The sequence below is a fragment of the Bactrocera latifrons genome, unplaced genomic scaffold (genome assembly GCF_001853355.1).
Source record: "Bactrocera latifrons isolate USDA-ARS-PBARC rearing strain unplaced genomic scaffold, ASM185335v1 scaffold_836, whole genome shotgun sequence".
Lineage (NCBI taxonomy): Eukaryota > Metazoa > Arthropoda > Insecta > Diptera > Tephritidae > Bactrocera > Bactrocera latifrons.
In genome coordinates, this window is record NW_017537530.1 from 8,413 (window position 1) to 14,487 (window position 6,075).

Consider the following 6,075-nt stretch of genomic DNA (forward strand, 5'->3'; position numbering starts at 1 on the left):
TTTAAAACGATGTGCTTTTCACGTAGATCTGTAGACCCTATTTCATACGTAATACAAAACTTTAGGTTGGAGCAAGTATGCATTTTTGTTGACTTGGGAGTAACTATGGACCCCAAACTCAATTTTAATCTTCACACATCTTCCATGGTTGCTAAAGCTAAAGGTGCTCTAGGTTTTGTTAAACGTTGTCTAAAGAATTTAGAGATCCGCTTACCACAAAAATTCTTTTTACTTTGGTGAGGCCTATATTAGAGTATGCTTCCGTGGTATGGAACCCTTCTTATCAAGTTCATTCTGAGAAACTAGAGTCCGTTCAAAAACAGCTTTTACTTTTTGCCTTAAATCATTTGTATTGGGATTCCAATTTAAATCTTCCTCCTTACACTAACCGTTTAAAGCTTATAGATCTCCSTACACTCGCTAGTCATAGGGAAATGCTTGGTATAATATTTCTTGTAAAACTCATCAATGGGTCAGTCTGTAGCCCATCTATCTTGTCTGATATTAATTTTAACATTCCCGCTCGCTCTACCAGGCAGTTTAGACCTTTACTTTTAAAATTTTCTAGAACAAATTTCAAGTTAAACGAACCATTCCGCCKTATATGTCACGATTTCAATTCTAATTCCAGCACATTTGATCTAACAGATTCACTCTTTACCATTAAAAAAATTATTTTATCTACTCTTAACAAATAACATTTAAAAATTATAAACTTCTTCTTAGTTAAAGTCTTCGTTAGTCTAAATTCTTAGTTTTGGCTGTTAAAATTTTCTGTAGCTGAGCAGCTTAAGATCGCAACGCTTAAAACTCCCTTGCCTTTTATGACTCGGCTGATTCCGCTCGTTCGCGGATTGCGGCCCTCGCTTCGGTTGGGCGGGAGGAGGGTAATCGTTGGGTATTATTATTATATTGACTTGTGACGCTGCTGATGCTATTTGGGACGTTTGTTGTTTTTGTAGAACAATATTTGTAGTTTATGCCAGTAACATACATAACTACATGTGATCGCATATAAGTATGTATGTTGTGTATGTATTATTTGCGTGGGAATGTCATACGCACATATTTACATACATATGTACGCATATAACGATATAAACGATTGTTGTTTTTGTAAAGCAATGTTTGTAGTTTTTGCGGGTGACATATCTACATATGAACGCATGTCTAATGTAATGTATATGCATTACAGTGAAACTTCAATAAGTCGTAACCTCGATAAGCGACGTGAAACGTGAACCTTCTCTATAATATACGTTCTCTGTCTATATTATACGTTCTCTGTTTGATGTTTCTTCGCAAACCCAGGTTTGCCATAATCTCATTTTATTGAAAACATTTATTAAAAATTAGTACTATATTTCTCTAGAGTTACATACTATGAAGTAATATAGTAATATAGTATAATATGAAGTTTTTACATTTCTTGAAAACTGGATACTAAGCTGAAACGTGAAACGTGAAATCAACAATTGTTTCTTGAAGGAAATTCAAAGTAAATCGTTAAAATCATCCTAACTTAGGTAAAATCATTATTATGAAGTATAGTTCTTTTCGAAATGTTGTATAAAACTTACCAATCATTAACAACATTCCTTTAATCGCAATGAAAATATTTATGTTACAACACACATACATAGATACATATTACGCACAAAGTTTAATTTATTTTGTTTATTCTCTCTTGTTCTTCTATTGTAGATCATTCACAATTCGTAACTAGCTGTCAGAGTTACTTGAAGACATAATGTATTTTTTTTCTTGAGCAATTACTTGAGACCTGGATACCAACCTTATAACCCTGACAGACGAGCATAATTAATTGGCCTTCAGCAACACAAATGCGAATTGAAATTTTATGGTGACAGACGGCAGATTTGTGCATTTAGACAGCTGATTGTGAAATTTGTTTCTTTATTAAAAAAAGTGAAATAACAACGGATAAGAGAAGATTATTAATGGCAATTTGTTATTCTTAGAAGATCAAAAAGAATATATCGAAAAAATCGGTTTATTACTAAATGAGTTAAAAGAAAATAGAGTGAAAGTAAAAGCAATTCTTGAATCTAACGCAAGCTTAAGATTACAATCGCTCAGCCACACATATGAAATGTTTGGAAAGTCGTAAGTAAATAAATATTTAAATTTTTAATAATAATTTTAATTATTTAAAAAAATTATATTTTAAGTACCGAAGTGGTAAATTTTGGGAGCACGATATCCCTGCTATAGACCAAGCAAGGTTCAAGGAAAACTTTCTCGTAGATAGAAGCGCTTTCAAAAAATTATGCGAAAAAGTATGTTAATATTATAATTAGAGCATGTTGAATTTTGCACAATTTTCTAAAGATTGAGAACGATGAAGTTTCCTCAGCTTGGATTCAAGACGCAGCAGAAGATGCAACAAGGCATCAACTCAATCATACAACAACATTAGGAGAAAATGATTCAACAGTGACAGCAATTAGGAATGCCATCGCAATGAGTTTCTAAAACGGTAAAAAATACTTACAGTACTTAGCAGTAGCTATTTGTTTTCCAATACATTTCCAAAATTAATATTTAGTTTAAGTCCATTTTATCATTACATTCTAAAATTAATATTCAGTTTAAATTAATGTTTATCATTATCACATTTTTTCTAAAATTAATATTCAATTTAAATAATCACATTCTTTACATTTCTTCTAAAATATTTTTCCTACCTATAAACTCTTTTGTATTACTACTTTGTTCTTCGATTGCAGTAGCAACTCTCTCAGTCAATATTTTCCCGTCCTCCACCACCGTCTTCAGCAATTCGTTTTGTTCTTTTGCCACTTTTATTAGTTCGCCCATGTAAATTCTCTTTTTACTTGTAGATGCACCCGCTGATGAGGTCGAGCTACCTAATGGCGACATTAAGAGTTCGTCAACGTAATTACTGGCGTACACACCGGTTCAGGCGACATTGGTTCTGGCTCTGGCGATATTGGTTCTGGTGATCCTATAGCCATAGATGACTGGAACGAAAGTAATGTTGAATTCGATATGTTTTAAGAAAAAATTATTGTAATAATAAACGTGTAAAACTCAGCTTACCACAGTAAATGATTCGTATACTTCAGCAGGCTGCTGTCAGTCCGATAACTTGATGGACCGCATCAAAATGTTTCCAAAGCGACGGGCTGCCCCCCGATGGCTCAACTTTTTTCTTTTCCTCTCTGTAATTTAACAAAAGTTAATGTTAACAATGTTATGTGGATACATATTAACCTATATTTTTGTGTAAGATTCCGTATTTGAACATGTGCGCAATTTGCACAGATATGTCGGCATAGATGGGCAAATTACGTTWAGCGCGTCGCAAGTCTCCGCAACAAATCTATTAGCACAACTTCATCACTATTTGTCCACATAGTTCTCTGTTTGTTCACCTCCATCTAAAAAATATTAAAATTAGTTTTTATAAATATACTGGCACATAACTACTGGCGCTTTCTTTAAATCTTTTGCTTACGTTTTTATCTTCTTCCTTCTGTCAATCACCATTCACAATAGCAAAAATCTGTAATTTTTAACCAATGTTGCCTACTAAAATTTGGTAACTTTAGCTAAATGCACGAAATTCTTGTGCATTACAAACTTGCATTAACATGGGTCAAATGCGCAAATAAATGTAACTTAARCCCGCTAAGGCAACTTAGCGCTGTCGTCTGTCAGGGCTATTAAGGAATGTTATTGAAGATTGGTAAGTTTATAAGACATTTAAAAATAAACTACAGTTCATACTAATGATTTTAACTCAATTAGCATAAATTTAACGATTACTTTGAATTTCCTTCACGAAACAATTGTTGATGAATTTTTTCTTTACAAAGCCAGGATTGCCAAATACGCATTTCATTGAAAAAATGTATTAAAAATTAGTAGTAAATTTCTTCAGAGCTGCATACTAGCAAAAATTTACCATTTTGACCATTTCTTAAGCGTCTTTTTATATGAAGTTTTTACATTCCTTGAGAGCTGGATACTAAGCTTTACCGCTTACCGATTTGGCTGCACACAGAAATAACACACTTCTAGAATTCTAAAAAAAAACATGTATAAAAAATACTGTTTTACTCATTATCAGGTTAATACTTTTTTAATAGCTCCGATTTTTTAAGACAGTCTTTTGTTTACATCATTCCAGAGAATTTTTACAAGTATAAAGTTAAGATCAAGACTTTACGCTAGCAATTATAATACATTAATATTTTCGGTAGATAACCAATACTTTACTACTGATGTTTTTTCTTTTGTTACCTAATGGTATAAATTATTACTATATTCAATTGCTTTGCTAATTTTTTCTTTAATACTTAGGCTTTATTGCTCTATCGTCAATGCTCTGAATTTTTAGGCTTCCCTAGATTAAGATATATATTTTTTGTTTTTAAATAGCATTTTATAATATGTTTACACTTTTGAATTCATTATCGCATATTAGTTTAGTGTAATACATATTTTGTGATTTGTAAAGTCAAATTTTTTCTATTATAGTTTCATTGGTACAACCTTGGAGGTAATAATAAAATAGCAAATTTCGACCATTCACCAATTGACCATTTTGGTCAATAAATGTTTAAAAATAATCTTTGTATTTTTGTAGACATCCATTTGTATTATTTATTTTATATCTGTTGTGGTTTCAGTTAAGTGGAGCAAATATTAATGTATTTGTGGTTTCCAAATTTCAAATTGGAAATATAAATTACTTATATTATACGTTTTAAACCAAAATAATTCTCATCAATATCAATGTGATCAGTTTCATTTTTATGTTATTTATTAATTAATTTAAAGGTTTCTTCTTCTGTTTCGATATCTTTTGCATAGTATGAACAGCGAACGAATCTGAGATTTCTAAATCCTTCAAACAATTATTTTATTTTGTAATGTTATTCTGATTATCATCTACATATATTCCTTTTTTATATGTTAAATTTTTTTAAAGATTGATTCCTATATACATATAATTGTTTATCTTTGTGTTTTACTTCCGTATCTTTTGTCTTGTGGTCTAGGATTTTAAGCCCATTACAACAGTTTCCAACACTGGAATGTGATCAAGAAAGTCTTCAGTTTGTGAGTGAATTGTGTCTAAGTTGTTTAATGTATTTTTATATAAAGAACCAATAGAGGTAGTTTTGATACCAATGTCTTTGCGTTTTTTCTGCTAAAGAAGTCCGCCGATCCGCGTTGAAATAGTCAAAAAACTTTCGCGGATAAGGATCCAATTTTTCTTTTTCACCAGCATAAGTACAAATAATTTTACTAGATTAAAAAGCAAATATTTGCCAGTATAATAGCAGAAAACGCGCGAAATTCAGCGCTGAATATCGTACCCACTCTGCGGTACCTAAAATCGATCAGCGCTGATCGATATCAGGCAGCCTTATCATTTGCTAAAAAAGGGCAAGTAATCATATACGCAAGTGGTCGGCATTTCACAATTGAGCAAGATGACTTCATGCGTTTTTTTATGCATAGAACACATAGGTGGCATCTGTCAAAGACTTAAACACACAGTCTTATGGGAACGACGACAGCACGACTTCAAAATATTTAAATTTCAATAAGCTGAAAGATTTTAGTACAGCAACAATGAAGTTGTCTTGCGGTCAGTCATTCTCGAGACAGTAACGACAATAGGGATACCCAACTTATTCCAGTGTAAGAGCGCCTGAATAAAATACAATAGATGGTACAAGACTGAGGCGAGTAGTTACGTTGTGGCATTTATTAGAGCGGCCATATAGAGGAGCGCTTGGAGTGGGACTCGTGATGTGATAGAGACTCCCTCGCGGAGTACTGACGTTCACTCCGGTGGAAGAACGTCTAGCCACGATCTTCATCGAAGTTGAATCGCTGATTTGCGCCCACGCCCCGATGGAAGAGAAGGACGATGTGACCAAAGATGCCTTCTATGGGCGCTTGGAGTACACCTATGGTCAGGGTGGACAAAGAAGGTACTTTTAACATAACGGTTGAGAAATTCAGCCACCATGACGAAACGTCCGTAAATGGGTTGATGGCTGATCGACTTCA

The 6,075-nt window shown here is 33.0% G+C and overlaps 1 long non-coding RNA gene across 2 annotated transcripts; it reads left to right on the forward strand.

Annotated features, from left to right (window-relative positions):
- Positions 1-1,708: 1,708 nt before the first annotated feature.
- Positions 1,709-3,093, forward strand: LOC108977080. 2 transcript variants are annotated; one of them, XR_001994008.1, is made up of 4 exons: positions 1,709-2,127; positions 2,193-2,300; positions 2,353-2,500; positions 2,865-3,093. It is a non-coding gene; the product is annotated as an uncharacterized LOC108977080 (long non-coding RNA). The 2 variants fall into 2 exon arrangements; XR_001994007.1 differs by having other exon boundaries at positions 2,193-2,500.
- The last annotated feature ends 2,982 nt before the right edge of the window (positions 3,094-6,075 follow it).